The sequence below is a fragment of the Podarcis pityusensis genome (assembly GCF_964106645.2).
Source record: "Podarcis pityusensis genome assembly, chromosome: 7".
In the NCBI taxonomy this organism is placed as follows: Eukaryota; Metazoa; Chordata; class Lepidosauria; order Squamata; family Lacertidae; genus Podarcis; species Podarcis pityusensis.
In genome coordinates this window covers 78354387-78366655 of record NC_138031.1, presented here as the reverse complement: position 1 = coordinate 78366655, position 12269 = coordinate 78354387, and positions in this window count along the sequence as shown.

Sequence of the window (12269 nt, the reverse complement as noted above, 5' to 3'; positions counted from 1 at the left end):
GGGGGTGGAGATGCTCCTTCAAGTATACTGGGCCAAAGCCATTTAGGGCTTTAAAGGTCAGCAGCAACACTTTGAATTGTGCTGGGAAACATACTGGGAGCCAATGTAGGTCTTTCAGGACCGGTGTTATATGGTCTCGGTGGCCGCCCCCAGGCACCAGTCTGGCTGCCGCATTCTGGATTAGTTGTAGTTTTCAGGTCACCTTCAAAGGTAGTCCCACGTAGAGCGCATTGCAGTAGTCCAAGCAGGAGATAACCAGAGTATACACCACTCTGGCCAGACAGTGTGTTGTTAACATGAACTAGAGTTGGAATTCTTGAAATTTCAGCCCTGTCACTGATCTCTCTAGTTGCTAAATTTCTAAGTGAGGGGTGGTTGCATCTCATTTCTAAAGCACATGTATATTTATGAATCCCAGGGGTGAAGGCAGGTGAAATATGAAGAGACATCATTGTGGGTTCTTCACCCATGGTGTGAATCTAGCTTCACAATTTGTATGACAAATGTGCAAATCAGCGAACCGAATGCTTGCTCAGTGGGCAGCAATTCTCTTCCCACAACCATTCTTCAGGGTGCTGCTGACATTTTCGAAAAATACGTTGGAAGTGCTGTATATATGTTTTCCAGTTTATCCATTCATCTTTTATCTTAAAAATAAAAGCAGCAGACACACACCATAAGCATGTTTTTAAGTGTTGAAAAACTGTTCCAGCAAGACCATGGGTTTTTGACATCACACCACCAGCTTGTACAAGTGAATATTCCCCAATAACCTTGTTAGATTGGCTTGCTTCGCAGCAATCATAACATAGAAGGAGGTATGCCCTAGCAATGATTTTGAAAACAGAGAGTGTTACATAGAAGGATGCTACATAAGTCTGACATAAGGGGAAGTGTAAATTGCTGCAGTTCATGTGTTCTTTTGTGGTCAGGAACAGAAACCAGTCATGCTAGTATGCTCGCTGGTTGTTCATATTGTTGTTAATGCTGCTGTTGTTATGTCTGCAAATGTTATATAATTAACTACTTTTTATATTGCACAGATATTTCCTTTACACTGAAAGGAATATATGCACTCGGCAGAAGCTGAACAGCAGCAAAATGGAAACAGTGCTGATTGTGATTAATGCAAGTTGGAATGAAATTTGGGGTCTTCTTACATCCCTAGTTAAAAATAAATTGTATGGGTACAATTTAAATCTGTGAAATGTTAGTACAGTGGTACTTTGGGTTAAATACTTAATTCGTTCCAGAGGTCCGTTCTTAACCTGAAACTGTTCTTAACCTGAAGCACCACTTTAGCTAATGGGGCCTCCTGCTGCCACCGCGCTGCCGGAGCACGATTTCTGTTCTTATCCTGAAGCAAAGTTCTTAACCCGAGTTACTATTTCTGGGTTAGCGGAGTCTGTAACCTGAAGAGTATGTAACCTGAAGCGTATGTAACCGAGGTACCACTGTGGTAGGAATAAGATTTATCTCCTGTAGTTAATATGAAACGATGCCATTCTCTGTTTGATGAATGTATGAACATGTATGAACTCAGGAAAAAGACTAAAGCTAAACTAATCAGAAATAAGTAAATCAATATTAAATACAGGCCAAAATGCATATTTTGCATGATTTATGTCTGACGGCTTTGGCTGTGTTTTGTTGTTGTTGTTGACTTGTTGGTTTGAACTCACTTAACAAAGACCAGGCGAGCATTTCCTAGTTTTATGGTATGCAACAGAAGGAGCTGCAGCAATTGCTTCAGCCAGACTTCAGCAGAGCTTTATAAACAGAAACCAGGAAATTCAGACCATGAGACTGAACTGAAGAACTTGGGCACTCCTGATATGGCAGGTCAAAAACTTCAAATGATTAAACAAATCATACTTGTCAGCACCCTGTGAACCTGCTTCAGTACTCTGGTTTAAAAACCACACTGAGCCAAACCAGAGGAAATGTTAACTGTATGAATTCAATTAACATGCATGTTTTTAAAAAGGTAAATAAAAGCTGCAGAGGGAACCCGGGGCATGAGGGAGAGTTTATTCCTTTTCTGCTATGCTGTGGTCACTGAAAAGTAACATGCATACACAGTCCTTTTCTGTTCAAATGAAGGCTTCCCTCTCAATGTGAATAGTGCTGTTTTTGTTGTTTAGTCATTTAGTCGTGTCCGACTCTTCATGGCCCCATGGACAAGAGCATGCCAGGTACTCCTGTCTTCCACTGCTTCCCTCAGTTTGGTCAAACTCACGTTGGTAGCTTCGAGAACACTGTCCAACCATCTCATCCTCTGTCGTCCCCTTCTCCTTGTCCCCTCAATCTTTCCCAACATCAGGGTCTTTTCTAGGGAGTCTTCTCTTCTAATGAGGTGGCCAAAGTATTGGAGCCTCAGCTTCAGGATCTGTCCTTCTAGTGAGCACTCAGGGCTGGTTTCCAAAAGAATGGATAGGTTTGATCTTCTTGCAGTCCATGGGACTCTCAAGAGTCTCCTCCAGCACCATAATTCAAAAGCATCAATTCTTCAGCAATCAGCCTTCTTTATGGTCCAGCTCTCACTTCCATACATCACTACTGGGAAAACCATAGCTTTCACTATACGGACCTTTGTTGGCAAGGTGATGTTTCTGCTTTTTAAGATGCTGTCTAGGTTTGTCATTGCTTTTCTCCCAAGAAGCAGGTGTCTTTTAATTTTGTGACTGCTGTCACAATCTGCAGTGATAATGGAGCCCAAGAAAGCAAAACCTCTCACTGCCTCCATTTCTTCCCCTTCTATTTGCCAGGAGGTGATGGGCCCAGTGGCCATGATCTTTGGTTTGTTGATGTTGAGCTTCAGACCATATTTTGTGCTCTCCTCTTTCACCCTCATTAAAAGGTACTTTAATTCCTCCTCACTTTCTGTCATCAAGTTTGTGTCATCTGCATATCTGAGGTTGTTGATATTTCTTCCGGCAATCTTAATTCCGGCTTGGGATTCATCCAGTCCAGCCTTTCGCGTGATGAGTTCTGCATATAAGTTAAATAAGCAGGGAGACAATATACAGCCTTGTCGTACTCCTTTCCCAATTTTGAACCAATCATTTGTTCCATATCCAGTTCTAACTGTAGCTTCTTGTCCCACATAGAGATTTCTCAGGAGACAGCTGTTTTTGTACAGCTGAACAATGCCACTTATACTATTCAAAGAGGCCTCTCTCTTTTTTGTGCTTCCAGTTATGAATCCTGCTTTTTACTTTTCTTATGTGCTGAGAATTCTGGGCTTCCAGACCACACATCCTTTGCTATTATGCGTATCCTTGGCTGATCTCACTGAACCACACTTTGGGTTTGCGCCTGCACTTTTGTTTGCAGTGTGCTTAAGTCTGCGCTGTAGAAAACGCTGCCCAAATGATGTTGGTGACTGCTTTACTGCTTTATTTGCTAGCTAGTGACCTTAGGATGTTGCTTACAACCCATGCTGCTCTAGCTTCCATGGCTAAATAGGATTGTTTTCAACCTGTAGGGCACCTTAAGCAGAAAGGAGATTGTGATATGCTAATGCTACCTTTGAATTTTAAGGATATTTTCCGTAGGGCCAGCTTCCCCATCTTCTTTCACAGAGAAGCGACTAGTCGGATAAGATGACACAGACCTTTTCCTTTGGAATGCAAAACAGTAACCCCATAGTCAATGAGCACATTTTTATACTTCATCACAATGGAGACAAGTTTGGCAACTGCAGATCGACATCTGTCGTGAATCCCTTCCGATTCCACTCATCCTTTTCTCCCCCCTCAAAAGAGTGCAATTCAATATGTGGAATTGTATCGTTCTCATTTGAGAGAACATGAGTACCTGAGGGAGTTTAAGGGAAGAACAATTTCCATCCTCTCATAAAGACAAAACCACATTCTTCCCAGGGGCCATGTTCAAAGAATGTGTAGATTCAGCGCTACACTTTTTTCTCATTTTCATTTTATTTTGTGAGAAAGCACAGATAACATACCAGAGTGTTTATCGGCATTTATTCAGGACCACTGAATAAAAGTCCTTTTCCATTATTTATTCATCTAAACTGTAATTCTCAATTTCCTACACCTCATCTGCCAATGATTACACAAAATAGCCCAATGACCCTGGGTCAAGGTATTTTAGTGGTCTGACCAATATAGCCATGCACTGCCAGGAGCCCACGGTGAGAACTGAAAGCAATTTGGGCTTCCTTCCAGCCTCAACAGGTTCTGCCATGGCTCTGCTTCTCTTCTGCTCCAGGTTGGTTCTGGAACAAGTTTAGGCCTAAGCAGAAAGGTTGAGATGATTAGGACCTTGGACAGCTCTAATTCAAGCTCATGGAAAGTCAGGTCTGTTGCTCACACAAAAGTAGGGCTTATATACTGCTTCAGTTCACTAAGGCATTAGATAGGCTGCGGCTGAGTCTCGATCAAAAATATAGGAGGCTTTTCCCAATTTTACAAGTGTTGGCTCCAGCAATGTTTTAGGTGTTGTAGCTCAATGGCCATTTCTGGAGTGGAGTCCTCATAATCTGAGCTTGATGGTAAGGCCACAGACATTGTGGTAGGATAAGCTCCAGGGGGCTGCTCATACTCACAAGCAGGAGTAGTAGAAAACATGAGGGTACTGAGGGTACATTCTATCATATGTGGTGGACTTGTAAAAAGGTAACAGAGCATTGGGAAATAGTTCATAATGAATTGAAAAAAATATTTAAAAGTACTTTTCCAAAGAAATCAGAGTCCTTTTCGTTGGGGATAATGGAGATGGAAAATCCCAGGTGTAAAAAAGGTTATTTATGTATGCCACCACTGCAGCCCATGTTTTGTTAGCCCAAAAATGGAACTGGTGAGGTCCCAACTCAAGAAGAATGGCAACTTAAATTGATGGAATATGAGAAGCTTGAGGACTTAACATACAGAATAAGAGAACAAGAAGAGCATAAGTTTAAAGAAGATTGGAAAATGTTTATTGAATATACGGGGGGAAATTGTGTACACTTGAAAACTTTGGCAGCATTCAGATAAATTCAACAGTGTCAATAAGTTTTGATGGATGCAATAATGGAATACTGAATGGTTTAGTTTACATAAAATATGCTGGGATTTATGCTATGTAAAATGAACCATGGAAAGAGAAGCAGGGAAGTCATTGATATTTTAAGGTTGTTTAAATGAATATTCTAAAATGTAAAACAGAAAATGTAATAAAAATTATAGAAAAGAAGAAAGAAAACACGGTGCCCTTTAGTTGTTGTTGGACTCCCATTAGCCCCAGCCTATATGACCAATGAACAGAGAAGATGGGAGTTGAAGTCCAACAACATCTAGAGGGCCATTGGCTGCCCTACCTTGTTCTAGGCCCTCGTGGGAATGGGGTCATCTGGGTCCTGTACTGAAGGTGGATCCTCCCTAGCCCCACCCTTATTATGGCCCCGCCCCCCATGTCTCTATCACACAGTGAGCTGAGTTTAACAATAAAGAGGGCTGAGGTAAAATGCTGGAAAAAGAAAGAAAAAGCTTAAAACTAGAATCGCGACATACTTGTTGAGTTCTATGTTATCCCTCCCACCCCACCCTCTGTCTGTAACACAGCAGAAGTAACGGTTAATAAACTTTGGCTTGCAGTGGCCTTGAGCTTTGGCTAAGTAGGCTAGCCTTAGAAATAAGAAGCCATTTAAAAAATAAAAAATAAAGATGCTCCTTCATAAACAGCTTTGGTTCTATAAAACATTGATGCCGGATCGCAGATGGCAGAAGTGGCAATTGTTTGTTTCTTTATTACCCGTATTAACTATTCAGCCAAATGGTAGCTGTCACAGCTATTAATCACCGCAGGAAATGTTGTGCGCTGCAATTACTTCGAGGGTCAGCACAGGTGAGAGTTTGGCTTTATTATTTTTTATTCTGCATTCTGCAGGTAGCAGGAGCTTATCGCTCATCAAATGCCAGGAAAACAAGCGCCCGCAAAGTCTGGGAAATCAGTTGTAAAGAAAGATAAGCAGCTTCGATTTATACGCAGCCTCCCTGCTGTATATGAAAAATACACTCATCTTCAAAAATTGCCCATCCTAAAACACATCAAGAGCTTGCAGGTCTGTGTGCTGGCATAAAAGGCTGCATTTTGTTGTCCGTTTGCAGTGTCATGATGACACAACTTCAAACTGAAATCACCATGGGAAAGGAACAAAGGCATTAATAGCAACGCCAAGAGCTCTCTCCAGATAAGGTTGGAGGTGGTAGTCAGAATAAGCTATTGAACCTCCTACTCTTTCTGTAGTGAAAGCATTCTGGGTTAGTTAAAATATAAATGAGCCACGCTGCACTTTATTTTAAAGTGGGGAAAAGATTGGTAGCCCCTATACTATAAAGTTATGCCACTGCCAGGTAGCATATCAGGGTTTTCTTGCACCACCTCCTTAATTAGTATATATTTGTGTGTATATATTTTTTTCAATTCAGATGACTGGTATACAGGGGCGGAGGAAGGGGGCAATGGGGGTGGGCTGCCTTGGGTGCTACCACAGAGGGGGGTGCCAAAATGCCAGGTGTCACTCACCGCGGGGCCTGCAGTGAGCCCGAGCCACGCATCTCTCCCAGGAGTGACGCGGTGGCTTGGGCACTGGCAGACTCTGTGCTGCCCCAAATGGTCCACCTGCCGCCTCCCCCTCAGTTGTAGGGCAGATGAATGGGAGGAGGCAGGCAGACTCCTCAGAGGCCCCAAGGAATGTCCTGCCCTGGCTCGCCCCGCCCCATGGATGGCTAGCCCTGCCCCTGCAGGTGGCTGGCCCTGCCCCTGGGTGCCACCACTGCTGATATATGGATATTTTATTATCCTAGAGATGTTTTGTTCTGAAATATACCCAGAGTCGCAAAGTGATTTCATGCTCTTTATTCAGCTCATAGTGGTGAGGAGGAATGAATGAAAGTCCCCTCAAAGTATCTGCTTTATATACATTATTTACACAATGGGCTGCACATGATTGGCTAATTCTGGAATTCTACTGCAAGCCAATCAGGTTGTGGATTCACTTATATCTGGAGCATGATTGGGTGGTTCCTGCCAACCAATCATACTGCTGCATTGTTCTAGGACCAATCAGACTGCTGCATTCTGAATCCTATTGTTCTAGGACCAATCAGACTGCTGCAATTTGGATCCTATTGTTCTAGGACCAATCAGACTGCTGCAGTTTGGATCCTATTCAACTCAGTATATAACATGCTCTATCACCTTTTAGCATTGCTAAATACTGCTCACCCCAACAAAACCCCATTTTCATCAAGTCGGTGTGGCAATTCCCATCACTTTTTGTCATATCTAACTTCTCTGACTGCTTACTCCATCCCTGCACTTCCAGGCTGCTGGCCTGTTCACAGAGAGCTGGGTGCAGCACCTGTGCCTCAGGTGAGCTGCTGAGTCAGGGCAACGGGATGTTGCATTGCCAGGGGCATTGTGGAGAGAAATTTGGTGACCACTGTTAGGATATTCCGTTCCACCTTAAGAACAGACGTGTGGAATTGTTGTATGTCACATGCCTGTTTACACTCCAGCACAGCTTGCTGGGAACTTCCGTTTGTGTATAGCTTTTGCTTATGCTGCTTGCTTTTGGACACGAAATCAAACATGAAATGGTGGAGTATATTCGGGGGGCTCCTTCCATATCTGCTATAGTAGCTTTGCTGCACAGGCCTCATAACAACAGATGGAGTAACAGTTTTCCTACTTAGGTTGAATTTCCCACAGCCCAGTCAGTTACGTGCATATTTTTCTTAGAAAAATGTGAGAGGCACCTCTTTGCCATAGCTATACAGTGGTGCCTCGCAAGACGAAAATAATCCGTTCCGCAAGTCTCTTCGTCTTGCGGTTTTTTCGTCTTGCGAAGCAAGCCCATTAGCGGTTTAGCAGATTAGCACTATTAGCGGCTTAGCGGGCTTAGCGGATCAGCTGATAAGGGGCTTAGTGGCTTAACGGATCAGCTGTTAAGCGGCTTAGCGGATCAGCTGATAAGCGGCTTAGCGATCAGCTGTTAAGCGGCTTAGCGGATCAGCTGATAAGCAGCTTAGCGGCTTGGGAAAAAGGGGGGAGGGGAAACCCCCGCAGGAACTCGCAAGACATTTTCGGCTTGCAAAGCAAGCCCATAGGAAATTCGTTTTGCGAAGCACCTCCAAAACGGAAAACCCTTTCGTCTAGCGGGTTTTCCGTTTTGCAAGGCATTCGTCTTGCAGGGCACCACTGTACTTTTGGATTGGGATTGGCCGAATGGTGCAGAGAGCTGATTCGCCAGAAAACAGGAGAGTGAAGGAAACACCTCTGTAAATTGAAGGGTACATAAATTGTGTGTGAGATAAGAAAGGGTGTGGGGCTTTGAGATTTTGAGGGTAAATTTTTTTGGGGGGGGGGGAATGCTTGGCATTTTCACTGGGAGGGTTCCACTGCACCTTTCGCAACCCACTGCCCAAAGTTTGAACCTGAGACCTTCTTTATGGATAAATGTGCTCTACCATCAACCTATGGTTGATTATCTTATAATCCAAATCCCTCTGCCCCTCAAATAAAAAGTGATTCATTGTGTCTCATGGCCATTATGGCAGACATTCTTAGGTTGCAGTCCTCCATTTCAGAGGCGGTATGCATCTGAGCACCAGTTGCTTGCAAACAACAACTACTGCTGCCATGTCCTGTTTGTGAACTTCCCAGACATGTCTGGCTGGCCGCTGTAGAAAACAAAATGCTGGACCAGGTAGTCCTGGTGCAACAGGGGTTCTTCTTATAATCCTATACTCATGTGCCAAGACTCCATGACATGCAGTTCCCTAATAGATTAGTAAGCACACAGACAAACAGAATGGTCAGGCCGCAAAGCCATCCACCAAAAAGGTGAGCGGACTTACCTGGCAGGTAACCCCATTGAACTTAATGGGACTTCCTTCTGAGTAGGCACATGTGAGATTACACAGGTGTCCTGCTAGCCACAATTTCAATATTGGTAAATCAAATGGTTTTCTTCGTGGGAGACTTGTAAAATATATCTATATTCCAAAACACGTTGCAGGTGACATTGCCAACAGTTGTGCAAAATATCCCCATAATTTCATTTCGCCAAGATGCCTTTTTGACAGTGTTAAGTGAAAATTTTCCAGACATCGTTACCAAACCATCCGGTCTCCTCTTCCATATGAATGCATTTTGCATCTCGCTGTCATGCTGCGCCACATTAACAAACAAATTTGTTTGATACCAAATCATGTAAACACCCAGAGGTGCTTTATAGCAGAAATGATTACCATCACTAGAAGAAGAGACCAATGCAACCTAATGTGGCATTAACTCTGGAAAGCAATGAGTTACACAACCGCTATTGAAATCGATTGCTCTAAAATCAGCATTATTAAAACATGAAAGATTGCAGCCTGCAACCACAGCAGCAGCAAGCTTTGCATTTCCCTCTAGGCAGAAGCAGACCCACAAAATCCACCAAAAGAAGAAGAAAAAACCTTAACATTGCACTGACCTGGAAGTAAATATAGTGAGAAACTATACTCCCCCTTCCCAAAAAAATGGAGGCCTTTTTGCTGGGAATAACCCAGACTGAAATCCCAAGATACCAAGAATGGTTATTGTCAGGGAACTGCCATCGGAGCCAGGGGGAGAGGGAGGGCTCCAGAGGGATTCTGGAGAGCGTCCCGGGAGGGAGAGAAGCAGCACATCTTCTGGGGAAGGAAATCAGCGTAGCACCAGTGGAGAAGGGGGGCAGATGGGGAAATCGGCGAGGTGGCTCCATGACTCCTCGCCGGGGACCAGCGGGGAGAGCACGGGTCCTCCGCTGCCCACACCCTCCCTGCGCAGAAGGCTTCCGCGCAGGGAGAGTAGGCGGAGACTAGGCGTCAAAGAACTTCTTTGCTGGAAGAAGTTCAAGAAACGCCCACTGACGGATTCTGCCAGCGATTGAGACAGCCACGGGCGAGTGGCTGTCCGAACAGAAAGGGTTCACTCAGGCAACCCAGCCAGGTGTGGTGCCGATTTACGCACGAGCAACCCCTAGAACCATTACAGTTATTCACGTACACAACAACTGCAGCCCATGTTTGGTTAGCCCAAAAATGGAAAGTAAACAAGGTCCCAACTAAAGAGGATTGGCAATTCAAGTTGACAGAATATGCACAACTTGCAGATTTAACATACAGAATGAGAGCAAGAAGAACATACGTTTAAAGAAGACTGGAAAACTCTCAAGGGACTCTCAAGAGTCTCCTCCAGCACCATCATTCAAAATTGCAAAAGTAGTTCTGTGCTTAAATGGCACATTTTCAAGCACTGAAATTCTGTTATCTCAGCCTTGCATATCTAAAGGCTTAGCTAAATGGGCTACATAGAATCAGGATAGGCTTTTGAATTATGGTGCTGGAGGAGACTCTTGAGAGTCCCATGGACTGCAAGAAGATCAATCCTCTCTATTCTTAAGGAAATCAGCCCTGAGTGATCAGTGGAAGGACAGATCCTGAAGCTGAGGCTCCAATACTTTGGCCACCTCATGAGAAGAGAAGACTCCCTGGAAAAGACCCTGATGTTGGGAAAGATGGAGGGCACAAGGAGAAGGGGATGACAAAGTACAAGATGCTTGGACAGTGTTCTTGAAGCTATTAGCATGAGTTTGGCCAAACTGCGGGAGGCCGTGGAAGACAGGAGTGCCTGGCGTGCTCTGGTCCATGGGGTCATGAAGAGTCGGACACGACTAAACGACTAAACAACAATAACAACTTTTGCAAGCATGAAGCAAACCTTTTACTTCCTCTGTATGACAATGCAGTGGCATCTGATGTCCACTAGACTTGGTAGGGCTGCTAGATTGTCAGGGGTGTGTGGTTGTTATGTACTGAGTTGAATAGGATCCAAACTGCAGCAATCTGATTGGTCCTAGAACAATAGGATCCAAATTGCAGCAGTCTGATTGGTCCTAGAACAATGCAGCAGTATGATTGGCTGGCAGGAACCACCCAATCATGCTCCAGATATAAGTGAATCCACAACCTGATTGGCTTACAATAGAATTCCAGAATTAGCCAATCATGTGCAGCCCATTGTGTAAATAATGTATATAAAGCAGATACTTTGAGGGGACATTCATTCATTCCTCCTCACCACTATGAGCTGAATAAAGAGCATGAAATCACTTTGCGACTCTGAGTATATTTCACTGGTGACAAAGGTGGGATCCCGCTGAGCTGACTGCCACACACAGCACCGCAGCACCGCCACCTGCCGCACCGCTGCCTCGCACCGTGTATCCAGGCTTCAGCTCCAGGACACAAGGAACTCAGAATGGCAACCGACAGCAGCTTCTCGCCGTTCAACCCAGCATCTGGAGACTGGGAAGCGTACGCCTCCCATTTCACCTTCTTCCTAGAAGCCAAAGGGGTCACCGATGAAGAAGACGCCAAGAAGAGGGCGATATTCTTCAGCATCTGAGGAAAGGAGACGTTTGAAATCGCCCGGGCTCTCCTTGCACCTGAAGACGTCACTATATTTCAGTGGTCAATGACAATTCACAGGTGCATGCCCAGATTCTGGTTTTCTCAGCATATTCCTCCCTTAAGTGTTACTGTTTTACAAAAAGCGCCCAATGAAACTGAAAAATGTCTTACTTTGGATTCAGAAGGGGTTCCTACTATAACTGTTGCTTCTGGGCTGAGAGAACAGTTTTGTGGCTTCCATCTATTCTGGTTCTCTCCATATCCTCCTCCTTTGCAAAGAAACAGTGGACATTTAACACACTGCAGTTTTAATAATACTTGGCATTTAAGGGTCTTCCCTAGGTAAAGAAGGGGTCTCTGCTCTCGCAATTTCTAGTGTGGAAATTGTGCATTTCTCAGACACAAGCCCCACAGAATTCCATAGGATTGCTCCCTGATATGTACAGGATTGTGGCCTGAACTGGTTAGTCTTAAAGGTGTAACACAGGACTCCATAGATTTCCATATCTATCAGAAACCATTATCCAGCAATCCACTCCCGTGATATTCATTTCTTTTCCCCCCAGAATGTGCAATAACAGACAAGGATATCAAGTGAACCAGGACTAGAGAGATCAGGATGAAAATCACCACTTGGCCATGAAATTCACTTTGTCTCTTGGAGTCAGCTGCTGTCTCCCAGTCTGTGGAATTCAAATTGCAATGCAATAAAATGCAACGCAAGAAATAAAAGCAATAAATATATAATTAAAAAATCACACTACATCTGGTACAATTACCACAGCAGGCATAAAAATCATTACGTGGTCTCAGCAAAGA